At 44.5% G+C, this 27528-nt stretch overlaps 1 protein-coding gene and 1 non-coding gene across 4 annotated transcripts in view; one reads left to right on the top strand and one right to left on the bottom strand.

Annotated features, from left to right (window-relative positions):
- The window catches only part of LOC126457125 (inactive ubiquitin carboxyl-terminal hydrolase MINDY-4B), a 496867-nt gene that overhangs the window by 326912 nt on the left and 142427 nt on the right, over window positions 1–27528 (top strand). The window lies entirely within an intron of this gene.
- Window positions 2275–2347, bottom strand: Trnaa-cgc (transfer RNA alanine (anticodon CGC)). The gene has a single exon. It is a non-coding gene; the product is annotated as a tRNA-Ala (tRNA).

The following is a 27528-nucleotide window of genomic DNA, read 5'->3' as shown; positions in this document are numbered from 1 at the left end:
AGCTTGGGGACTGATGACCTTAGCAGCTAAGTTCCATAAGATTTCACATACATTTTTTTCTTGTTGAGGCAATAATACCCACTCTTCCTGCAGAATTGCTCATTGGTCTTGGAGAGTGGTTGGTGGATGCTGACGTGATGCAACCAGTTTCCCTAGTACATCCCAGACACACACTATGGGATTCAAATCGAGAGATCGAGCAGGCCACGCCATGTGCGCAATATCTTCCGTTTTCTAGGAAACGTCAACTACTGGTGCTCTATGATGTCGAGCTTTGACGTCTATCATTACGAAGTCTGGGGCAACAGCCCTCTCAACAACCGCTCATGAGGTCTAAGGATCTCGTCACGATACCTGACGGCAGTTAAACTTTGCAGATTCACGCCTAAAGTTTCCTGAAGAGGTGTCTGAATGGTCAACACATTCCTTGCCCACACCATTAGGGATCCTCCTCGATATCGGTCTCTTTCCACAATGTTTGGGTTCCGAAATCTTGTTACACGTTTCCTCCAGATGCGAATCTGTCATTCTCCAGACCAAATCAGGATTCATCTGTGAAAAGCACATTGGCCCCTGTTCGACCGTCTAGGTGTCATGTTGACGACTCCACTCTAGACGTTCCCTTCTGTGAAAACGCGTCAGAGATACACATACAGCAGGCCTCGGACAGTATAGGCCACTGTGCCGAAGCCTTCTGCACACCGTTTGCCTTGAAGTGACACATCCATTGGATGCTGCCAGATGAGCCGCCAGTTGCTGTGCAGTTCTAAGGCAGTACCGTCGTGTTTCTTACAGCCAAATAACGGTTTTCTCTTCTGGTGTCACATGTGATCGCCCCTACCCTGGTCTTCAGAATACAGTTTCGGTCTCTATAAATTGTCGCCACATTCGAGGAACACCAAAACAATTCACATTAAGTCATCAGGCCACATTATTATGCGACTGTTCTGTTTCCATTCTTCCTATGGCCCTCCACCGCAGAGTTCAAAATGGTTCAAATGGCTCTGAGCACTATGGGACTTAACTTCTGAGGTCATCAGTCCCCTAGAACTTAGAACTACCTAAACCTAACTAACCTAAGGACATCACACACATCCATGCCCGAGGCAGGATTCGAACCTGCGACCGTAGCGATCGCGCGGTACCAGACTGTAGCGCCTAGAACCGCTCGGCCACCCCGACCGGCTCCACCGCAGAGTCCTTAGGCGAATTCTCTGTGCCATACTGCAGCGTCTGCGACTCTGTGTACAGCGATTGTGCATATGGGACTACCTAGCAAACACTACCCAGTTTTGTAGGTGGTCTGGCGTCATCTTTGGCGTGGTTTTCCCTTGACCAGAATGCCGTCCTCTGTGCAGAAGAGTCTGTATGATTATATCATGAATTAGATACAGGGGAGCGAAATAGCGGTTTGTTGCTTTTATTTTGGACATAAGTGTAGTCTCCCAGTCTTATCTATGTAGACAATTCCCCACTTGCAACTCACTTCTTAGCAGCACAGTTTATTTTCTATTACTACAAAGCTACTTCCGTTCTTATATGCTAATATTCCACCGTACACCGCCTATCACTTGTCGACACGCTATAGAACACGACTTTTGATTGGATGACAGAAATGTACAGGAGGTAACCTATGCCCTACCTCCTTTATTAACGGTAGTTTTTTCTAAATTTCGCTAGAGCAGGAATAATTTGGCATTTTCTTTTCTTTGTATAGAAATTGCTTCCAACCACGATCTTTGATACTACACTATCAGAAGTATCCGGGCAGCTCTATGTAATGCGGACTTCACTACTAGATGTCACGAGAGGCGCACCCATCAATATGAAATAGGTGGACAGTATTGTGTTGTCAGCAGAGTAGCAGTAATAGCAGAAAAGGTCGATCAGAAGAGCTCAGTGGCTTCGAATGTGAACTAGTCACTGGATGTCACCCAAGTAATAGAATCAGCAAGGACATTTCGACCCTTCCAAAGCTGCCCCATTCGACTGTTGTGTTGTGACTGTGAAGTGAAAAAATAAAGAGACAACCAAACCTAAACCACCACCAGGTAGACCTCATGTACTGACGGACAAGGACAGTCGGGCACTGTGGAGGGTGGAGGAGGAGGAGATTAGTGTTTAACGTCCCGTCGACAACGAGGTCATTAGAGACGGAGCGCAAGCTCGGGTGAGGGAAGGATGGGGAAGGAAATCGGCCGTGCCCTTTCAAAGGAACCATCCCGGCATTTGCCTGAAGCGATTTAGGGAAATGACGGAAAACCTAAATCAGGATGGCCGGAGACGGGATTGAACCGTCGTCCTCCCGAATGCGAGTCCAGTGCGCTAACCACTGCGCCACCTCGCTCTGTCTGTGGAGGGTGGTTGTAAAATATTCTATGAAATCAGCGGAGGGATCAAAATGCTACCAGCAGTCCAGCTAGCACAATGACTTTACACAGGGAGATAAAATAGTGGGGTGTAAAGGTCGAGTAGTTGCTCGTAAGCCACAGATTTCTGTAGTCAGTTTTAAGAGACGCTTTAGGTGGTCTAAAGAGGATGCCGCTGGACAGTTGGTGACTAGGAAAGAGTGATTTTGAGTGATCAGACTATACCATGAGGCCATCCAATGGAAGGGTTCGGGTTTGCCGAACGCGTGGAGAACGTTACTGGCCATCACACGTAATGCCAACAATAAGGTACAGAGGAGGTGGTGTTACAGTACAGAGGTGCTTTTCGTGATTAGAGTTGCGCTCAGAAGCACACTAAATGCGGAAGGATATGAACACGTTTTACAGCATTATGTACGACGTACAGTAGAGGAACAACCCGGAGACGATGAGTGTATCAGCATGAAAATACGCTCTTTCATAAAATAGCATTCTGAGGTAAAGGTTTATGGACAGTAGTATTCCTGAACTGGACTGGCCTGGCCAGTACCCCCGACCTCAGCCTAATGGAACGCCTTTGGGTGATATGAATATTCAACTAAATACCTAGGTATTACAATTACTAACAACTTAAATTGAAAGGAACACACAGAAAATGTCGTGGGTAAGGCTATCGAAAGACTGCGTTTTATTGGCAGGACAGTTAGAAAAACCGGCCGCGGTGGCCGTGCGGTTCTGGCGCTGCAGTCCGGAACCGCGGGACTGCTACGGTCGCAGGTTCGAATCCTGCCTCGGGCATGGGTGTGTGTGATGTCCTTAGGTTAGTTAGGTTTAAGTAGTTCTAAGTTCTAGGGAACTTATGACCTAAAATGTTGAGTCCATAGTGCTCAGAGCCATTTGAACCATTTTTTGAACAGTTAGAAAATGTAGCGGACCTACTAAGGAGACTGCCTATACTACGCTTGTCCGTCCTCTTTTAGAATACTGCTGCGCTGTGTGGGTTTCTTACCAGATAGGACTGATGGAGTACATCGAAAAAGTGCAAAGAAAGGCAGCACGTTTTGTATTATCGCGAAATACGGGAGAGAGTGTCACAGGAATGATACAGGATTTGGGCTGGAAATCATTAAAAGAAAGGCGTTTTTCGTTGCGACGGAATCTTCTCACGACATTCCAATCACCAACTTTCTCCTCCGAATGCGAAAATATTTTGTTGGCACCGACCTACATAGGGAGGAACGATCACCACGATAAAATAAAGGAAATCAGAGCTCGTACGGAAAGATATAGGTGTTCATTCTTTCCGTTCGCTATACGAGATTGGAATAAGAGAGAAATGTGAAAGTGGTTCGATGAACCCTCTGCCAGGCAATTGAATGTGATTTGCAGAGTATCTATGTAGATGTATATCTATTTCTCTCTAGACACCTCCGTCCAACATCACTGCATTCCGTGGTTTCGTCTCTAAAGGAAGAATGGGCTGCCAGCAGAGTTCAAGCCATCATCAAGGAGAAGGGTGGAACATCTTGTATCAATGTCCAATAACAGTGGTCCTGATACTTTTGGTCAGACCATTATGAAGTGCATAGTAGAAGGTAGTTAGCATTGCATCCCATTTTATTTTTCGTGTTCCAGTCACATATGGATTGCGGAAAGAATGGCTGTTTAAATGCTATGTGCGTATAGTAATTAGTCTAACCTTGTCTTCACGATTTGCCACATGAGTGATACATATTGGGGCTGCAGTAGATTTCTAGGTTGTTCACATAAAACTGGTTCTTGAAACTTTCTAAGCAGGGTTCAGATGATAATTGACGTCTATCTTCAAGCGTTTGCAGTTTCAGATTTTTCATTTCCATGACTTTATTCCGCGAATACAAATTATATCAAGAGACCGAACAGGTAATTCAGTACGTAAAGGGAGATGAAAATCTAATAGTCATGGGGGATTGGAATGAGGTTGCAGAAGAAAGAGTTATGGGTGAATATAGGTTCGGTAGTAGAAACGAAAGAGGAGAAAGACTAATTGAGTTCGTAATAAATTTCAGTAGTAATAGCGAATACTCTGTTCAAGAATCACAAGAGGAGGAGGTATATTTTGGAAAGGCCGGGAGCTATGGGAAGATTTCAGTTAGATCACAGCATGCTCAGACAGATTCCGAAACCAGATATTGGATTGTATGGCGTACCTACGAGCAGATACAGACTCAAGTCACAACCTAGTAAGGATGAACAGTACGCTGAAGTTTAAGAGATTAGTCCAGAAGAATCAATTCGCAAAGAGGGGGGGGGGGGGGGGGGGTGCGGAAGTGCTAAGGAATGAAGAGATATGCTTGCAGTTCTCCGAGGGTATAGATGCTGCGATAATGAATAGCTCAGTAAGCACTCCATCTGAAGAGGAATGGACGTGTCTAAGAAGATCAAACACAGGTCAAGACATACTTTAGTCGATCGCCTAAAGAAGGAAGTACAAAAATGTTCGGGGAAATTCAGGAATACAGAAATAAGTAGGAGGTGCAGGGAAAACTAAGTCGATATGGCTACATAAAAAATGAGAAAAAATCGAAAAACAAGTGATTGTCGGAAGGACTGAGTCAGCATTCTGAAAAGTCGAAACAACCTTCGGTGAAATTAAGAAAAAGGGCCGGCTGAAGTGGCCGTGCGGTTAAAGGCGCTGCAGTCTGGAACCGCAAGACCGCTACGGTCGCAGGTTCGAATCCTGCCTCGGGCATGGATATTTGTGATGTCCTTAGGTTAGTTAGGTTTAACTAGTTCTAAGTTCTCGGGGACTAATGACCTCAGCAGTTGAGTCCCATAGTGCTCAGAGCCATTTTTTTTTAAGAAAAAGGGCGGTAACAGTAAGAATGCAGTGGGAATGCCACTGCTAAATGCAGAGGAGAGAGCAGGCAGGTGGAAAGAATACACTGAAGGCTGCTATGAGGGGGAGGACTTGTCTGATAAAGTGATAGAAGAAACAGGAGGCGACAGGGAAGAGATATGGGATCCAGTATTAGAATCAGAATTTAAAAGAGCTTTGGACTTAATATCAAATAAGGCAGAAGGGATAGATCAGAATTTCTGAAGTCTTTGTGGGAAATGGTAACAAAACAACTATTCACGTTGGTGTGCAGAATATATTAAAAACATCAACCACACAATTTCGAAGATAGCAAGAGGCGACAAGTGCGAGAATTATCGGACGATCAACTTAACAGCTCATACATCGAAGTTGCTGAGAATAATAATATACAGAAGAATGGAAAAGAAAACTGAGGATCTGTTAATGATTAGTTTGGCCGGAGGAAAAATACACGCACACGAGAGGCAGGTCTCAATTTGCGGTTGATGTTGAAAGCAAAACAGAAGAAAAAGCAAGTAACGTACATATGACTCGTCGACCTGGAAAAAGCATTCGATAATGTAAAATAGTGCAAAGTGTTCCAAATTCTAACAAAATAGGGATAATCTATTGAGAAAGACGTGTAATATACAATATGTACATGAACCAAGAGAGAACGATAAGAATGGAGAACCAAGAACGAAGTGCTCGGATTAAAAAGAGTGTAACACAAGGATGTAGTCTTTCGCCCCAATGTTCAATCTATAGATCAAAAAAGCAATGATGGAAATGAAAGAAAGAAGAGTGGGATTCAAATCCAAGGTTAAAAGATGTCAATGATAAGATTCGCAGATGGCATTGATATCCTCAATGAAATAAAGAAGAATTGCAGGATCTGTTGAATGGAATGAACATTCTAACGAGTACTGAACTTGGATTGAGAATAAATCGAAGAAAGACGAAAGTAATGAGAAGTAGCTTGATGAGAACAACAAGAAACAAAATCAGATTTGGGAATGGTTCAAATGGCTCTGCGCACTATGGGACTTAACTTCTAAGGTCATCAGTCCCCTAGAACTTAGAACTACTTAAACCTAACTAACCTAAGGACATCACACATATCCATGCCCGAGGCAGGATTCGAACCTGCGACCGTAGCGGCCGTGCGGTTCCAGACTGTAGCGCCTTTAACCGCTTGTCCACCACAGCCGGCCAGATTTGGGAATCACGAAGTAGATGAAGTTAAGGTATTCTGCTACCTAATAGCAAAATAATCCGTTACGGAGGATATAAAAACATTGTGAAAAAGAGCAATATCAAACATAGGCCTTGGAGCGCAGCATTTATGGGAGTGAAACGTGGACAGAAGGACAACCAGGAAAGAAGAGAATCGAAGCATTTAAGATGTGGTCCAGTAGAAGAAAGTTGAAAATCAGGTGGACTGATAAGATAAATAATGTAGATGTTCTTCGCAGAATCGGAGAGGAAAGGCATATATAGAAAACACTGGACGATAGGAAATCCATTAAGACGTCAGGGAATAACGTCCATGGTTCTAGATGGAGGTGTAGAGGGTAATAATTGTTGGGGAAGACAGAGATTGGAATACATCCAGCAAATAATTTAGGACTTAGGTTGCAACTGCTAGTCTGACATGAAATGGTTGGCAGAGGAAATGAATCGGTGGCATCAAACCAGTCAGAAGACTGATTACTAAAAAGTAAATAAATAAACATTGGTGAAATAAATAGGTGACAATTTGCGCTGTTCTTCTTTCTATGCGTTCGATATCCCCTGATTAAATTTCTGTGCAACGATCTGTTTTGTTTTGGAGTGGTAATCACTTACACAGAACACCACAAATTTATAATTCATTTAACCCGTCGATCATACTAAAAAATTAGCTGCAAAACGTGGAAAGAAGCCGTGGATTTGAAACTCTAGCAGAGGTAATTCGAACTTTTTGAAAAGTATGGAAACCCAGATTGAAATGGTACTTTTTCTCTGCATATTCACATTTATCGTAGTTAGAATAAATTTGTAGTAAACGAATATATCGGGTTTGTGTGCAGTGACCGCTTCAGAGAGGTGGGACAGCTGCTACAGCAGTCAGTCGGAGGAGTAAGCTTGCTGCAGCAAGAGAGACGGTGTGCATGTAACTCTTCGTTGTTACAACAAACTTCAACAGATGCTGGTATGCGTCCTCGTCCGGTACTGCAGTGTGGCGTCGATCAAAGGCGTCCACGGCGGAGAAGCGGTGTTGTGAGGACGTCAGTAGCTGCTAAGTTCAGTGCAGCCAGCGCACGCAGCCACAGGGGCTGGCCAGAACTATGTAAACACAAAAACCACATCATACTAACATGCCTAATACGGCGTAGGAAAACCACTGGGATTCAAAACAAGTTCTAGTCGTCTCAGAATGGATAAATACAGGTCCTCTATGGTCGAAGTAGAGAGGATATAAAATGTAGACTGGCAATGGCATTGAAAGAGTTTATGAGGAAGAGAAATTTGTTAACATCGAGTATAGATTTAAGTATCAGGAAGTCGCTCCTGAAAGCATTTGTATGGAGTGTAGCCATGTATGGAAGTGAAACATGGACGATAAATAGTTTAGACAAGAAGAGAATAGAAGCTTTCGAAATGTGGTGCTACAGAATAATGCTGAAGATTAGATGGGTAGATCGCATAACTAATGATGAGGTATTGAATAGGATTGGGGAGAAGAGAAGTTTGTGGCACAACTTGACTAGAAGAAGGGATCGGTTGGTAGGACATGTCCTGAGGCATCAAGGGATCACAAATTTAGCATTGGAGGGCAATGTGGAGGGTAAAAATCGTAGAGGGAGACCAAGAGATGAATACACTAAGCAGATTCAGAAGGATGTAGGTTGCAGTAGGAACTGGGAGATGAAGGAGCTTGCACAGGATAGATTAGCATGGAGAGCTGCATCAAACCAGTCTCAGGACTGAAGACCACAACAACAACAACATGGTTATCGGAGGAATCTTATACCATTCTTCCTGCAGAATAGTAGCAAGTTCAGATAACGGTGAATCAGGTAGATTCCTATCACACACCAACCTCTCCAAAGGAGACCACAAAGGTTCAATAATCTGGATATCTATTGACTGTGTTCGCCTGGAGAGACGCGATAGTCCAACCTCGCGCTGGCAGTACCAGTCCTCGACGATGCTAGCTGTATGAAGATGGGTCCTATCTTCTTGGAACACAGCATCGCCATTGGGGAACAAACATTGTGCAGTGGGATGGATCTAATCAGCCAAAATGGTCACATAATCTTCGGCAGTAATACGGCCTTTCAGAGTAACCATGAAACCCATGGAATAGCACGATACGACTGCCCAAATCATCACGGAACGACCGCCATGTTTCACTCTTGGGATTTACACTCGGCCAGAAGTTAGAAATACGAAACCAGACTCGTTCGACCAAATAAGATTCTTCCATTGCACCATAATCTAGGCTTTATGGCTTTGGCACCATGTTCCCCTATTACGGGCATTTGCAACACTGATGAGTGATTTTGGAATTCCGGATCGTTCTGCAATTCCCAGTTCATGGAGCTCCATCAGCGTTGTTTTGGTTCTGACAGGATTCGCGAGTATGAGATTGAGCTCTGCAGCGACTTTTGCAGCTTTGTCCTCTTATTTTCTGTCGCAATCCTCTTCAATGCCTGTCTGTCGTGGTCTCTCAACACACACTTTCGACAGCTTTGTGACTTAGCGGATGATATTTTTTCCGCTTTCCGAGTATGCGATATATATCTTCGATTCTGTGCCTCTTGACACACCAAACACCTCTGCGCCCTTAGTTAAGAAAGCACAAACAATTTGCCCATGTTCGAAATCACATAACAACAACACACAACGCTGTCCCGTCCACGACTGAAAAAAAATTGGAAATTTGTGGTTTAAGTTCCTATGGGACCAAACTGCTGAGGTTATCGGTCCCTAGGCTTATAAACTACTTAATCTAACTTAGACTAATTTACGCTAAGGACAACACACGCACCCATGACCGAGGGAGGACTCGAACCTCCCTCCGTAGCAAGGCGCCTCAAGCCACACGGCTACCACACGCGACATCCACGACTGACAACTACAACGTACCAGGTGGTTATAACTAAACTTTCACTATTTAACACGTTATAACACGGAAACTAACTACCGTACGAGTACGAAACTAGGTAACGTTAAAGTCCAGTTTGGGGTGCATGATTTCCATGCGTCACAGCACCACCGTCCAGTTCCAACTATGGCCACCAGGTGCCATGATCATTCATCGTGATTCATAGTCTCCCACGCCTGACCAGTCTCAACGCACTTGTTGACGTGTCAACATGAGCTTGGACAATAGGAGCATGGAATTATTGGTGAAGTTCTATTATCAAAACAACAGTGTTCGCCCCTGGTAGCTGAGTGGTCAGCGCGACGGAATGTCACACCTAACGGCCCGGGTTCGGTTCCCGGTTGGGTCGGTGATTTTCTCCGCTCAGGGACTGGGTGATGGCCGCGCGGGATTAGCCGAGCGGTCAGAGGCGCTGCAGTCATGGACTGTGCGGCTGGTCCCGGTGGAGCTTCGAGTCCCCCCTTGGGCATGGGTGTGTAATTTAGGTTTATGTTTGCAAACTCTTCGTGCGACCACGTAGCATCTTTACACTACGCAGAATCCACCCGTGACTTATTTCGTAACGAGTCCATCCCCGAAGTTCACATTAACGCGGAAATGATTTCCACCTTGGAGAGGACGGAATCCACACTCCTGGAAATTGAAATATGAACACCGTGAATTCATTGTCCCAGGAAGGGGAAACTTTATTGACACATTCCTGGGGTCAGATACATCACATGATCACACTGACAGAACCACAGGCACATAGACACAGGCAACAGAGCATGCACAATGTCGGCACTAGTACAGTGTATATCCACCTTTCGCAGCAATGCAGGCTGCTATTCTCCCATGGAGACGATCGTAGAGATGCTGGATGTAGTCCTGTGGAACGGCTTGCCATGCCATTTCCACCTGGTCCTCAGTTGGACCAGCGTTCGTGCTGGACGTGCAGACCGCGTGAGACGACGCTTCATCCAGTCCCAAACATGCTCAATGGGGGACAGATCCGGAGATCTTGCTGGCCAGGGTAGTTGACTTACACCTTCTAGAGCACGTTGGGTGGCACGGGATACATGCGGACGTGGATTGTCCTGTTGGAACAGCAAGTTCCCTTGCCGGTCTAGGAATGGTAGAACGATGGGTTCGATGACGGTTTGGATGTACCGTGCACTATTCAGTGTCCCCTCGACGATCACCAGTGGTGTACGGCCAGTGTAGAAGATCGCTCCCCACACCATGATGCCGGGTGTTGGCCCTGTGTGCCTCGGTCGTATGCAGTCCTGATTGTGGCGCTCACCTGCACGGCGCCAAACACGCATACGACCATCATTGGCACCAAGGCAGAAGCCACTCTCATCGCTGAAGAAGACACGTCTCCATTCGTCCCTCCATTCACGCCTGTCGCGACACCACTGGAGGCGGGCTGCACGATGTTGGGGCGTGAGCGGAAGACGGCCCAACGGTGTGTGGGACCGTAGCCCAGCTTCATGGAGACGGTTGCGAATGGTCCTCGCCGATACCCCAGGAGCAACAGTGTCCCTAATTTCCTGGGAAGTGGCGGTGCGGTCCCCTACGGCACTGCGTAGGATCCTACGGTCTTGGCGTGCATCCGTGCGTCTCTGCGGTCCGGTCCCAGGTCGACGGGCACGTGCACCTTCCGCCGACCACTGGCGACAACACCGATGTACTGTGGAGACCTCACGCCCCACGTGTTGAGCAATTCGGCGGTACGTCCACCCGGCCTCCCGCATGCCCACTATACGCCCTCGCTCAAAGTCCGTCAACTGCACATACGGTTCACGTCCACGCTGTCGCGGCATGCTACCAGTGTTAAAGACTGCGATGGAGCTCCGTATGCCACGGCAAACTGGCTGACACTGACGGCGGCGGTGCACAAATGCTGCGCAGCTAGCGCCATTCGACGGCCAACTATACGCCCTCGCTCAAAGTCCGTCAACTGCACATACGGTTCACGTCCACGCTGTCGCGGCATGCTACCAGTGTTAAAGACTGCGATGGAGCTCCGTATGCCACGGCAAACTGGCTGACACTGACGGCGGCGGTGCACAAATGCTGCGCAGCTAGCGCCATTCGACGGCCAACACCGCGGTTCCTGGTGTGTCCGCTGTGCCGTGCGTGTGATCATTGCTTGTACAGCCCTCTCGCAGTGTCCGGAGCAAGTATGGTGGGTCTGACACGTCGGTTTCAATGTGTTCTTTTTTCCATTTCCAGGAGTGTATATGAAGCTGGTAGCTGTACAGATATCATTGGTGATCTTGACGCTCTCAAAGAATGAAGTTATAGTGAAAATATCAACGGGGACAGTAGAAAAATGTGTGTTGCGACCGGGACTCGACCCCGGAACCTCCTGTTTACATGGCAGACGCTCTATCTTTTTTTTTCCTTATTTTATTCAGTGTTGTTTGTTGCGTTTGGTCTGGGCGGACATCGCATGACATCCGTTCAAGTTGATCGTTGATTCCTTTACTAAGTTTTTTTTTTATTACAGAGGGCCACCGCCCATGTGACCGAACACGCTGAGCTACCGTGCCGGCTTCCGACTGAGCTACCGAAGACACAGAGGATAGTGCGACTGCAGGGACTTATCTTTGGCACACTCCCCGTGCGACCCACGTTTCCAGCTTACTGTCCACACACTACATTTGTAGTGCCCCTGCGCACTATACTCATTACTCGCGGCAGTCAATCTACCGATTCCAGTAAGAGTTCTGGCAATTTGAGTACATCCGCACTGGATCATTGGCCGGTAACCCTTATCTATATGAAGATGGTATCTGTTCTTTCGGACATTTTCAAATGTCCCTGTTGATATTTATCAACGCCGGTAAGCAGCTAAAGGTCTGGATTTAATTGTAATTTCATTCTTCGAGAGCTGCAAAATCACCAATGGTATCTGAACTTTCTGACATGTCCGAAAGAACAGATGCCATCTTCAGATAAGCCTTACCGGCCAATGATCTTCTGCAGTGCTGATGCACTCAAATTGCCCGAACTCTTACGGGAATCGTTAGATCGACTGCAGCGAGTAATGAGTATAGTCCTGAATGAAGTTATAATGAAATCTAGAACTTTCGCTGCTTACAGGCGTTGATAAATGTCAACGGGGACAGTTGGAAAAATGTGTGCCTCGACCGGGACTCGAACTCGGGACCTCCTGCGTCCAGATGGCAGACGCTCTATCCGACTGAGCCACTGAGGACACAGCCGCTAGTCTGACTGCAGGGACTTATCTCTGGCACGCTCCCCGTGAGACCCTCACTTTCCAACTTTCTGTCCACACACTACATTTGTAGTAATGTAGTGTGTGGACAGAAAGTTGGAAAGTGAGGGTCTCACGGGGAGCGTGCCAGAGATAAGTCCCTGCAGTCAGACTAGCGGCTGTGTCCTCAGTGGCTCAATCGGATAGAGCGTCTGCCATCTCGAAGCAGGAGGTCCCGGGTTCGAGTCCCGGTCGAGGGACACATTTTTCCGACTGTCCCCGTTGATATTTATCAACGCCTGTAAGCAGCAAAAGTTCTAGATCTCATTATAACTTCATTCAGGACGGAGTCTTGTTGAACTAAAAATTGCGCAATGCTAGAAGTGACTGCCAATGACTCAAGAGCACCATCAAGACTTGGAATAACCTATAAGGCCCACAAATAACTCTGATCCTAACCTAAATGAGCATTTATGTGGTCCTTGTATCGTGTTCGCCGTGGGGTCCTCTGCTCAATCATCCTTTTGTAGCTGTGAGAGGCACTTCAGTCACAACTGGTGCAGGCTATAATGCAGACCTATCAGTATCAGACCGAATCACTTCTAATTAGTATTGGCTGGAAACGGCAATTACTCTGGTTACTGGCATAACGTCACAAGTTTGTGCGGCTCTGGATGTCTCAAACACTCTCGTTGGGGTATTGCGCAAGCTACGTACTATTGTCCAAAAGTCTTCATAAACATCTGCGGTAATTTTGCTCTCAAATGGGAGCGACGGGTAGAGTCCAAACCAGGAGTAACAACAACATGTCATCAAATCAGAATTACCGAATTTCACTTTTTTCATTATGCTTGAAAATGTCGTGATCCAATCGACAGGCAGGTTGAAATCAAAAATATCATGAACAAATGTATTAAAGACCAGGAATGTGTAACGTGTATTTTGAGGAAACAAGTGTTAGAATTCTTGTGATTCCGATTGCTTATTTCCAGTTTCCTATACACTCACACTCAAACATTACGAAATTTCAAATTATACGTCTGTAAGCTAACTGATCTGGGTTAGATTCCTGAAACTGTAACTTTTTTTCAAAATATTAGGTTGGTGAGTTGGCGTAATTTATGCCGCTTATATCATTACCCAGTGGGGGCGATTAAGAGTAACAGTGTACAATCTTTTGAGGTTTATGAGCTTTAGACGTGGCTTACGCCACTTGCGTGAGTTACCTAGCGGCCACTCTCCAAGAGAGACCCATCTAGCTTCTCTGCACTCCATCATACCCTCTGGTCGCAATCAAAGAGTTAACCACTATCGATATATGAGACAAAGAGGATACTCACGCTAAGGTAAACTGAACTGGCGCGCGACGGCTGGGGTTGGAATTACGTCCATTTCTTTTCCAGTGTCTTCAAACCTGTGTTGTGTGGATTAATTGGACCACTACAGGAATCGTTATTTACGTGTATTTTGGAGCACGGATATTTGACGTAAGATCATTTAGATATTGTTAACATCGTAGTTTGTTTGTTTGGATTTCCCTTGTATAGGAAATGAAATTAGAAACAGAAAGTGTGAAAAAAAGAAATCGTAAGGCCAGTCAACTTTTCACAAACAATTATTGCAATTAGAGGAAAATCCCCGAAAGTTCCGAGTTGTTATCTATCTGAACGCGATGATCGTACACATCGGATGGGAAAAATTTGCATACATCCACTTGAAGGCAGCACAGGGATTCGAAAGTAGTAATGGAAAAATTAGGAACTCCACGGTGACAGGTATACGACATTCGCATAATAGCATAGTGACATTCAGCACACAATGTGCATTGGAAGCCGCAGCCGACACTCCTTTGGCACTCCTCGGTAGCCCGTATTTGCCGAGACGTCATCCAGCGCGTGAATGGCCCCTCACAGGTTGGCTTCCTTTCAATCTCACACGAGCGTGGCCGAATCGATTGGTAGGTAATTGGTAGCAGGGCCACGCCGCTGCTGTCGCCTCTGTCAGAGGCCACAAAGCAAGATGGATCGACGAGCAACGCCTCGCGTACGCCACACTTCTGCCCTCATTCGACTCTGTTCCACGAGAGCACGCGTCGCGTCGCGAGTCGCACTACACATCTTCGCACTCACTGCTTAGACTTTTAACCGTCTTCAGCCAATAGTGAGAAGACGAGAAAGTGGTACTGCCGGAAAGGAAAACTATTTACTATAACTTAATATCTTACAACGATAACCAGGATCGAGAAACACAAAAACAGCAATAAAGATGGAACACGTAGACAATTTCACATCAGACGATTGTACGTTGTCACCACAACAACGTCGCAGAAAACAGCCTCATGAAAATCGCCGTCAGTCATGTTTCGTTGCATCGCCCGTATACATGACATACTCGTAGAACAGCAGTAGGTGCCGTGAAACTGACAGAAAACAGTTGGAGTGGGAGCTTTGTTTCAATGGCCTCCAGGTATCGTGTACCGAACTAAAGACTGAAGACAGCTCAAAAACCAACGCAGATTGGCGGCATATCGTTAAATACTGGTTTTTTGAGAGGTTTTAATCATGTGCTGATGACAGATATTAACTTTTGTACTGCGGAATGTAACACAACTACGTGGCCATCAAAACTACGGCCTACTCCTGTAGGGCCACGGGTAGTGTAATATGGCCAACGATGATCATGATGATGATGATGACGTTTGGTTTGTGGGGCGCTCAATGACACGGTTATCAGCGCCCGTACAAATTCCCAGTCTTTGCACACTCCAATCTCGCCATTTTCCCGAATGAAGATGAGATGATGACAACACAAACACCCAGTCTGCGCGCGGAGAAAATTGTAACGTTCCCCTTACTATGATGGGTAAATCAATTTACCGCGTGATGTGTACCTAATGGGTTCAGTAACAGGTCACAATCTCCGATGTAAAACCGAGTGCACTAGCGATCTTATTCAAGTTCATGTCAAAATCACATTCCTCTCTCCTTGTCTTTCAAAGGTGTTCATAAAACGTTTAATCATTTAATTACTAACGCAGATCATTCAGAACAGTCCGAATACACACAAGTACAGTTTATAAAAAAAAACACCGGATTATTTATTTACATGGCTACCAGTCGAACTTAACAGTTATAACAGTTGTTTATTTCAGCAGTAAGTCCTGTAACCTCCAACTATATGGTAGTTACCGAAATAAATAAATAACATTTCAATAGTATCTCAACATGTCAACACTTACCTTTACAAAATTCAGTGAAGTAACTTAACCAAAATCGTCTTGAATACACATTTCTTATCAATATTCATGCATGAGGATACACAAAATATGAACCTGCTCAGATAAGCACAGTACAACCACTTAGCATGAAAAATACAAATTAGTATTGTTCTTAACTGTGATAGAAGTAATTATCTAACATTCTGGTTTTAGAGAAAAGACACTGGATAACTCAAATAGTCTTTAGTCTACATATGTATTGTTACTGAACCTTTCAATGAAAATTACTTTATTTAATTTTAAAAAAAGCAGACAAAAATTCTGCGTTCAAAACATTTTTAATACGACCATTTACGATACTTGTACATATTTGAAAAATGGGCACAGAATCTCATTGCTCGTAACAATGCGCCAGGAAACTGATAGTGCTGCCAAAAACTACAGTTATGCACCCTCCGTCCGAAAAGTTGCGAGAATGATTTTATTCCCGGCGTATAAGCAACTTGACCTAACAGCTGTAATCAACAGATGTGCGTTCAGATGTGCGTTCGACCAGTCAATTTTGAGTAGCCGATGTTAAGTACTGAACCTTAGATCACAGTGTCAGTACTGCTGTGTCATAAATCGCAATAAAGCAAAAACTCTAAATCAAGTGTTCAGCCGGCCGGAGTGGCCGAGCGGTTCTAGGCGCTTCATGCCGGCGCTTCATGCCTCGGGCATGGTTGTGTGTGATTTTCTTAGGTTAGTTAGGTTTAAGTAGTTCTAAGTTCTAGGGGACTGATGACCTCAGATGTTGAGTCCCATAGTGCTCAGAGCCATTTGAACCATCAAGTGTTCAAGACATTCTCCAGAATGTTTTGAAGGAGAGAAAAGTGCATGTGAAGTTTGTCCCGCACGCTTTAACTCCCGAACAAAAACAACGGCCGCGACTTGATTGAAATGCAAAATGCGGACAGTTCTTTTCTGGAAAAACTCATCAAGTATGATGAGACTTGGTGTTATCAATTCGAGCGTACCACTAAACGAAAAAGTACAGAAAGTCACACGAAGAGTCAACGCTTTGACGATATAATCGACATTCAAGCCAATGTGACGCGCGAATTAAACAACATCTCAAAGAAGGACTTTTCTGACAGTTTCATACGGTTGTGTGCACGTCCTCTCCGTTATACTCCAGTGTGGGAGCCTATGTATAGCCCCCCCGACTCATTAAAATCACCACCTTAATTTCTCTATTTTTTATTAATCCACTGTCGAAACTATTTGGAGTGATGGGATGAAATCTGTTATATTAAAATTAAGGAAATCATTCACTGGGTCTGCCTTGTAACTGTACCTCCCATGTCAGTCGTTGTTCCTGCGCAGAGAGTGCTGAAGACGCTGCGGATGGTTGTCATAGTGGCGTCTAATGCCTGACGACGATACTGCTCCATATGGCCCTCCTGGGTCATTGACACTCTCTGGCACATCGTAGCGGCGTTCGATACTTTGTTATAAACGTTTCCATAACAACTATCTGTGCTGTTGATGGCCACGGAGCGCCAAGGCAGTGAATATACCTAAATCCGCAAAGTAACGGCCGTTTCTTACTCTCCTTCGTCCTCAGTCACAACAGGAACACAGCAGAAGCAGGACGCACACGGCCTCGTTATCTTCGAAAAGTGCTTTACAGTACTCTTCTCTTTCACTTGGACTGGTGATGCTATTTAAGAACAAAATTAAACATTGTACTGAACATCGAACCCTCAGCTACTCACCATCCAAAAGTAGCCCACAGTAATCTAAATCTACTAACAATACCAAATAAATGCCATACTGACATCCACACATACAAAACACTCCTTCGTCCAGTACTCACCTGTGCCACTGTAGCACGGATTTTCGCTTCTCCCAAGTTTTATCATTCCCTCCTGATAATGAGACGACATGCACCGCGATTCGTTTTTTGTATCCAACTACCGTCTTCCACTCCTATCCTGAACCACCTCATTAAGCTCACATACCTTCTACAACACCTATAGCAGCTTCACCTCTCAGAAGTCGTAAATTTGAGAATTAACACCCTGTAGGCTCCTCATCCCCGGGAATTCTGACCTGCTGCCGAGCCTCTCTCAACACATCCGACCTTCCCCTTATCTCCAAACACTACATCTCATTTCCCAACGTAATTTCTATCTCTTTCCCCTGCCACACCATGAACTCATCCCTGAAATCTTCCTTCCAACCGTAACCCATCTTACCCATCCCAAATGAGTGCTCCTCCAACCCACCCTTTCCTTGGCCAACTGACATTGCACTGACATCGATTTGTTGTAGAACCGTGGAACATATTTTGTATTCAGACATAATGACCTTTCTAGACTCTGAGAAGCTCTTCTGCAGAAACCAGCACGGTTTTAGGAAACAGCGGTCATGCGAGACACAGCTGGGGCCCTCTTTGTGCAGGCTCTAGATACCGGCTCCTAAGTTGATGCCATATTTCTGGACTTTCGAAAGGCGCTCGACTCAGTTCCGCACTGTCGCTTGCTCCACAAGGTGCGCGCTTACGGTCTATCCGATGACATATGCGGTTGGATAGAAAGTTTTCTAACAGACAGGGAGCAGTATGTCGTCCTGAACGGAGTGACTTCAACAGAAACAAGCGTAACTTCGGGTGTTCCCGAGGGCAGCGTAATAAGTCCGCTGCTTTTTACGATTTACATAAACGATCTGGTTGATGGTATTGACAGCGGCATTAGACTGTTTGCAGATGATGCTGTAGTCTACAGGAAAGTAGTATCACACGAAAGTTGTGAATAAATCAATGAGGATTTGCAGAAAATTAATGCGTGGTGTAATGACTGGCAGTTATCTCTCAGTATTAGTAAGTGTAACCTACTGCGTATAACAAGGCGAAAATCCCCATTAATGTGCGAGTACAAAATAAATGCCCAGTCTTTGGAAGCGGTAACATCCGTCAAGTATCTGGGTGTGACTATTCGAAATGATCTCAAATGGAATGATCAGATTACACAAGTAACGGGTAAGGCAAAGTCTAGGTTGATGTTTATTGGTAGAATCCTGAAGCGATGCAGTCCTTCAACAAAGGAAATAGCTTACAATACATTAGTTCGTCCAGTCTTAGAGTATTGTTCGCCTGTATGGGACCCTTACCAGCTGGGTCTGATTCAAGAGATTGACAAGGTCCAAAGAAGAGCGGCAAGATACGTGACTGGTACATTTAGCCATCGCGAGAGTGTTACAAATCTCATTGAAAGTTTGAAGTTGGACACACTTGCAGATAGACGGCGCGCTAAACGGAAGGGGCAGCTCAATAAACTCCGAAATCCGATCTTCACCGAGGATGTAGAGCATGTATTATTACCACCAACTTTGAAACCGCGCAATGATTACCATTGAAAGATAAGGGAATTTAGAGCTCGCACTGAGGCGTTCAGACAGTCGTTTCTCCCACGCGCGATCCGCGAGTGGAACAGAGGGGCGGAGGGGGGGGGGGATATGATTTTGGCCCGAATTATGCCCTCCGCCACACACCGCTTGGTGGCTAGCGGAGTATATAATTATGTAGATGTAGATCTTACCGCCTACCAGTTCCTTTACACACACACACACACACACACACACACACACACATCCGCTTCCGAACAGCATACTCTCTAAAACTTCCCACATCGAAATCACTACCCCCATCCGCACCCCCATCCTCATAATGAACCGAATTTGTATCACGTCACTGCACCGTGTCACAATGACCAATTGCAGCTTCTCAATTTTTCAGATTAAACATTGTAAATTATGTAATTAATTGGTTAAAGAGTGGCAAACTGGTCGCTGTTAGACCATCTCCAGAAGGGTGGATGTAAATAACTATTAATTTTTTTAATGGATATGATGACTATTAACATAGATGTTGTTTGAAATATGTTTTCGCACATAATTTATACAGATTGTTTCACAACTGCGGGTAAAAACAGTAGGAGCGGGTAGAAAACAATGGAACAAGTAAATAATTAAACCAATGGCTTCCCCAATGAGGCATGTAATTCGACAAAGTGCATGAGCACCTTACAATCGTATCTCGTAGGATCCACTGCAGATATGCTCTTGAAGACAAACGCATTACGAGAAGTGTTCCACAAGGCCACTGTACATAGAAGGCAGGGTACAGCGTGTCTCCTCATCAATGTCTGTACCCCTTCAAAAAAACCAGGCGTGTTGCGAATGCATTGATAACCATCCACAGTGCGCCCTCTGGAGTTCGTCGACATTATTAACAGGACTGGAATACACAAAAGTTTTTACATATCCCCTCCTCAAAAAAATATCCAAAGGCCTCAATTCGGTCAACCTGGGAAGCCTTCGTACTGGCAAGCCACGATCCTTATACTGGTTGTCGGATATTCATATTACGTATTCCTGAACAGTCACAAGAAAGTCTGCCGGTGCACCATCATGCACGTGTACCACGTACGCTTTCTTTCATCATAAGGAATATCATCATAAGCAGTCGAGTAGCTTGTGTTAGTAATCCGTTCAGGCAGGAAATATGGCCGTATCATGGAAATCATTTGTTTCCAGACATATGTTTGTTAGGGTTATTTGCTTGTTTCGTTGTGTACCAATCGACATTTCATTTATATGTATGAAGATGGTATCTGTCCTTTCGGACATGCAGGTCGTTAGAATGAAATTACAATGAAATGAATACCCCTGGCTGCGTACAGGCGTTGATGTAAGTCAACGGGGACAGTTGAAAATGTGTGCCCCGACCGGGACTCGAACCCGGGATCTCGAGCATACATGGCAGACGCTCTATCCATCTGAGCCACCGCGGACACAGAGGATAGGGCGACTGCAGGGACTTATCTCTGGCACACCTCCCGTGAGACCCACATTCGCAACTTATTGTCCCGCACTATATTCGTAGTGCCCCTGCCATTATACTCATTACTTGCGGCTTTACTGCCGATTTCCGTAAGAGTTCGGGCGCTGTTTGTGCATCTGTACAGAAGAAGATGGTCAAATGGTTAGTGACCCTGAAATAATGTATATATATATATATATATATATATATATATATATATATATATATATATATACAGGGTGAGTCACCTAACATTACCGCTGGATATATTTCGTAAACCGCAACAAATACTGACGAATCGATTCCACAGACCGATCGTGAGGGGAGGGGCTAGTGTAATTGGTTAATACAAACCATAAAAATATGCACGGAAGTATGTTTTTTAACACAAACCTACGTTTTTTTAAAATGGAACCCCGTTACTTTTGTTAGCACATCTGAACATATAAACAAATACGTAATCAGTGCCGTTTGTTGCATTGTAAAATGTTAATTACCTCCGGAGATATTGCAACCTAAAGTTGACGCTTGAGTACCACTCCCCCGCTGTTCGATCGTGTGTATCGGAGAGCACCGATTTACGTAGGGATCCAAAGGGAACGGTGATGGACCTTAGGTACAGAAGAGACCGGAACAGCACATTACGTCCACATGCTAACACCTTTTTATTGGTCTTTTTCACTGACGCACATGTACATTACCATGAGGGGTGAGGTACACTTACACACGTGGTTTCCGTTTTCAATTACGGAGTGGAATAGAGTGTGTCCCGACATGTCAGGCCAATAGATGTTCAATGTGCTGGCCATCATTTGCTGCACACAATTGCAATCTCTGGCGTAATGAATGTCGTACACGCCGCAGTACATCTGGTGTAATGTCGCCGCAGGCTGCCACAATACGTTGTTTCATATCCTCTGGGGTTGTAGGCACATCACGGTACACATTCTCCTTTAACGTACCCCACAGAACGAAGTGCAGAGGTGTAAGATCAGGAGAACGGGCTGGCCAATTTATGCGTCCTCCACGTCCTATGAAACGCCCGTCGAACAGTCTGTCAAGGGTCAGCCTAGTGTTGTGCAGGTGCACCATCATGCTGATACCACATACGTTTCCAGTGGAACGTTTTCGAGCAACGTTGGCAGATCATTCTGTAGAAACGCGATGTATGTTGCAGCTGTTTGGGCCCCTCCAATTAAGTGAGGACCAATGAGGTGGTCGCCAATGATTCCGCACCATACATTTACAGTACACGGTCGCTGTCGCTCTACCTGTCTGAGCCAGCGAGGATTGTCCACGGACCAGTAATGCATGTTCCGTAGATTCACTGCCCCGTGGTTTGTGAAACCCGCTTCATCGGTAAACAGGTAGAACTGCAACGCATTCTCTGCTAATGCCCATTGACAGAATTGCACTCGATGATTAAAGTCATCACCAAGTAATTGCTGATGTAGCGACACATGAAACGGGTGAAAGCGGTGACGATGCAGATGCTGCTCCCCGACCGTGGCCCGTGTTTGTTACATCACGCAACTGAACGTCGGAGGTTTCAAGCGTCAACTTTAGGTTACAGTATCTCCGGATGTAATTAACATTTTACAATGCAATAAACGGCACTGATTACGTATTTGTTTATATGTTCAGATGTGCTAACAAAACTAACGTGGTTACATTTTAAAATACGTAGGTTTGTGTTAAAAAACATACTTCCGTGCATTTTTGTATGGTTTCTACTAAACAATTACACTACCCCCTCTCCTCACGTTCGGTCTGTGGAATCGGTTCGTCAGTATTTGATGTGGTTTACGAAATATCTCCAGCGGTAATGTTAGGTGACTCACCCTGTATATATATATATATATATATATATATATATATATATATATATATATATATATATATATATATGAAGATGGTATCTGGTCTTTCGGACATGTCCCAAAGAACAGATACCATCTTCATATATATTTATATAAGGCTCACCGGCCATTTGACCATCTTCTTCTGTGCGGATGCACAAACAGCGCCTGAACTCTTACGGGAATCGGCAGCCAGGGGTATTCATTTCATTGTAATTTCATTTATACTTAAAATATTCAAACACATTATACATAGAAAATATCAGACTGGATGTATATGTTACAGAAGCAAGAAAAAAATTACTGGCTATATTACACATGCGGTGGCCTGTTGCATAATGTACGCAAAAGGCTTGTGCGAGACGACCAGCCATATGCACTATTTACAACCTACCGCTCGTCTCAGGAGACTGAAGTAAATGTCGTTTGACAAGGTAGTATTTATATGTGGACTGATGTATCTTTACATGGACACACAGACTCTCTTTCCACGTGATTCTCCCAATATGAACTTACGCACTTCTTTATGTGGCGAAATAAATGACGAGTTCACGCTGTAAGATAAAAACGATCGATCATCTAAAGGGCCTGTGACCTGATACCTTCAACAGCGTATAGTATAGCATGGATCTGCCAGTTCGATCGACCGCGTCCCCATAGAACACTCTTGGACGCTTCCGAAAGGTGCATTGCAACTCGTGGTGTTACATGGATGTTTCCAGAATGAAGTTTGGAAGGTAGGAGACGAGATACTGACAGAAGTAAAGCTGTGAGTACCGGGCGTGAGTCGTGCTTCGGTAGCTCAGATGGTAGAGCACTTGCCCGCGAAAGGCAAAGGTCCCTGGTTGTGTTGAGAGTAGCTACAGTACGGGCTCGCATAATTATGAATATCATCTACATGTGCGTATGCACCACAAGCCAATGTTCTGTGCATAACGCAGGATAGGCCGTAACAACATTGATGATATTCTGTCCTGTGCCAATCGCACGTTGAGCGAGGGGAAAACGGATAATCTATCTTACTTTTAGGCCATTGCTCTTGATATAAAATAAAGGAATCATCACTTTCGTAATCTTCCACGAACAGCAGTTCTCTAAGCTGTTTTGTGTGCGACCTGTTTTTCCTGCACTATATTAGGCATAGTGATGTGTTGCGTTTTTGGTGCTCCCATATTTATGTCCACTCCCTACATACGTACTCCACAAGTTACCATACAGTATATGGCACAGGGTACCTTGTAATACTGCTACGCATTCTTTTTAATGTTCTATCGCAAATGGAGCGAAGCAAAAATGACTGTCCATATGCTTCCGTACGGTTACTGGTTTCTTTTGTCTTGCAGTCTCGGCCCTTTCGCGAATTAAATATTGGTGGCAGTAGGATCATTCTGCAGTCTGTTGCAAATACAGGTTCTCTAAACGTTTTCAATAGCGTTTTGTGAAAAAAACATCTTCTTCCCTGTAGAGAATCCCATTGGAATTCACATAAGATTTCCGCAATACTCACGTGTTGATAAACCTACCAATAATAAATCTAGTAGCACCCCTCTGAATTGTTTCCAGGTCTTCTTTTAATCCGACCTATCGGGGATCCCAAACACTCGGGCAGTACTCAAGAATGGGTCACAGAAGTGTTCAGAGTGCAGTCACCTTTATAGATGAAACACATTTTCCTAGAATTTTCCCAATAAACAGAAGTCGACCATTCGCCTTCCCTCGTACGACAAGTACTTTTCCGGTAACCCTTGCATTTCAAAGAGAGTGCCTTAGGATGTGCTTTATCTCAGTAACATCGTTACGTAACCTTGAACACCTTTACTCAACAGCCAACATCTATGTTTTCACTTCGAGCGGGCTCACATCTCTCTGTTTTCCTAATATGCCAACTCTCTTCCATCAGGATTTTCGTCCGAATCCATTGTTTTCCTAGTACAGGAGTTGAATGATTTACCTGCAATATCCAGCAAACATGTATTGGTTTTCCGGCTTTCACAAAAAGCATAAAACGATATCTGTTACGAAGTTATTACCGCGAGAGTTCCGGAAAACTGCTGACGGCGCCTCGTTTAACGCTTCTGATTCCTGATAACGGATAACATGGCGTGACAGCAGCTCATTCGAACCTTCCGTTCGACTTTTTGCACAGCGTCAGCTACCGATACGATCGACTGGCGAACGTCTCAACGAGACGTCGCGTGCGGTGTTAATTAACTAACACAATTTCTGTACCATCACGATGGCGAGAAAGTATTGCTGGTGGGTTTCCAGCATATTGTCCAGTCCTATCTCGTCCTGAGAAACGAAACGAAACGTCTCAGCACTTTTAGGGTACCACATTATGATGACTTACTTATTAAAGCCGAAACAGGGGCACGATCTTCGCCAGCCACTAACGACAGGTTTATTACCCGGGAACTTTCGTGGTAAAGATAGGCGTGGCTTGATCGGGGATTAAATCGCGTTCCAAGCCACGGTCTTCCCCTTTCTCATCAAGGGATAGGTCTCCGCCTGCTACGATCTCAATGTAGTCATATCTGCCGTTGCCTCCCGGCATCTCGTTTTACTTGTGGTAGGAAGGGTAATATTTCCTTTGTTGCTTGTTCTTCCTTGTGGCAGCCTATTGATATGTTCTAGCCATCTTGCTATCTTTTGTTTTATTATCTCGTTGTATACTTCTTGTGATCTTCAGTCCGAAGACTGACCTCGGGCAAATCTATCCTGTGCAAGTTTCATCACTGCCGCTTAAATACTGCAACGTAATTCCATTTGAACCTGCTTACAGTAGTCAAGTCTAGATCCCCGTCGCAATTTTTACACGTCAAACTTCCCTCCATTACAAAATTAACTATTACCTGACGATTCATATTTCATCCTATCAACCGATACCTTCTTTTAAAAAAGTTATGCCAAAATTACTTTGCTCCTTTCTTCTCTTTCCTGATTATTATTTTATTCATACCTGTTATTTCCTAAGCAGTTGTAAATGTTTCAGACTACAATTCAGTCGTCAGTTGCACAATTAGCAAATTTATTTCGCTTTACCGGTTTCAACAGATTAACTTTAAATGCGAACATTTTTAGGTTAGGCTTTACCGTGACTGTTACTGACATTAATGAAAGAACAAGTTCACTGTTACCAGTCACCGTTTTATTTATTTCCACGACGCGTTTCGAAGGTTTAAACCTCCATCATCGGGTGGATTTACATTAGTTAGTATTGCATTTGTGTGTGTGTTGTGTTACGATTTTTGGAGGAACTTGCGGCACTGCCTCCAGTGGGCGCAGGTTCCTTTTGCTGTCGTAACACATCACGTGATGTGTTGCCACAAATGCCCTTTAGATACTGCCGTCATCTCATTTAAAAGGCCGACGCACTCCTCTTTAAAGGCACAATAAATCTCTACGTCCTCTAAATTTGATAGCAAGCACCCTTTTTCTTGCCGGCCGCGGTGGTCTAGCGGTTCTAGGCGCGCAGTCCGGAACCGCGCGACTGCTACGGTCGCAGGTTCGAATCCTGCCTCGGGCATGGATGTGTGTGATGTCCTTAGGTTAGTTAGGTTTAAGTAGTTCTAAGTTCTAGGGGACTGATGACCACAGTATTTAAGTCCCATAGTGCTCAGAGCCATTTTTGAGCCACCCTTTTTCTTCAATGTGCAACAACCTCATACTTTCCGTTATATCCCCCAACGAACGCTGCTCATTCTTGAGATGCTTTGCTACAGCTGACTAGCTGTTCCCTCTGTTATTATGTTCTTTAAATTTACCTTTAAAATTCCATCCCGTCTGCCTCATATATCTCGCTTCACAAACCTGACATTTTACTTCATACACTCCCGATTTCCTCATCCAATTCTCATCTGTGTCGAACTTATGCCTCAGCCTCTGTCCTAATTTTTTGTCCGACTAGAAAGTCATTCTAATCCCGTTCTTGTTAAACAGCCTCGCTAATTTATGTGAGATGGTTTCACAATACGGCATGACTCTATATTTGTGGAAGTGACCTGAGGACCCCCATAACCATAAACTGGGATTTTTTAAAAATGCGTTGCACAGGTCTAATTCCATATCTCTAAGTCCAGAAAACAAGAATGAGGAAACGAAAACCCTTAGACAAATAGCGGTAGAAAACTGTTTTGTTGCGAGTTTGATAGATCGGTTGGATGCACCAGTCAGGCATGGTAACCAGCAAAATGGTAAAAATCTAGACAAATATAGGGTTATCTGCTACTATTTTGATATTTCTGTTGACCTTTGTTTTCTGCTGTCCAGATACAGATGCAGATACAGATCAATGTGGGCGATGAGGTATACTTTTGCTTCACGCCTGTTTTAATTATGATGGTCCCAGGCTTTTCTCTACCCATGTTTATTGCGATTTTTGTTCCTTGACATAAGTTTTTTAATAATTAGTGCTAAGCCACGACGACAGAGATATTTATTCAGTATGGTACATGTTATGAAGGACAGTAGCTCTAAAAGGATGCTTCCGACATATGGATCACCATACCTACTAGAAGCGATAAGAGATACTAACGTCGCTTAAAGAGATACCCATCACCATGCAATATCGTAATAGAACTACCCCAATACAAATGAGATCGAACCAAATTTTAATCTTTATGCGTGCCTAGATGACTGTTTCACGACTTCAGATACAAATAATATAGTTATAGACGGAGTATTATTTAAACTGGACAAGGATGCAGTGAAATAGGTATGCCCTCTTTGGAGGATTTCAAGTTCTGATCTTCCGAATGCGTGTCTGGTGCCTTTACCACTGGAACATCTCCCTTGGTGATGACTCCAGTGGCTATTTCCTTTCCATCCGAACAGATTTCAGTGGTCGGCGATTGTGATTTCAGCTATTGTGTCCCATATTTACAGTAATAAGCAAACTTCTGATATACAAGGTGTCCCACCAAACTCTGCCACCTCTATGTTTCCAAAATGAAACAAAATGTGAAAATACAATTGGCCAGGGATGCATCTATGCCAGGGGCTTGCACAATGGGCATGAATGTA

Source organism: Schistocerca serialis, chromosome 2, assembly GCF_023864345.2.
Source record: "Schistocerca serialis cubense isolate TAMUIC-IGC-003099 chromosome 2, iqSchSeri2.2, whole genome shotgun sequence".
NCBI lineage: Eukaryota > Metazoa > Arthropoda > Insecta > Orthoptera > Acrididae > Schistocerca > Schistocerca serialis.
The sequence above is the reverse complement of the archived record's forward strand: the minus strand, read 5'-3'. Positions and strand labels throughout refer to the sequence as shown.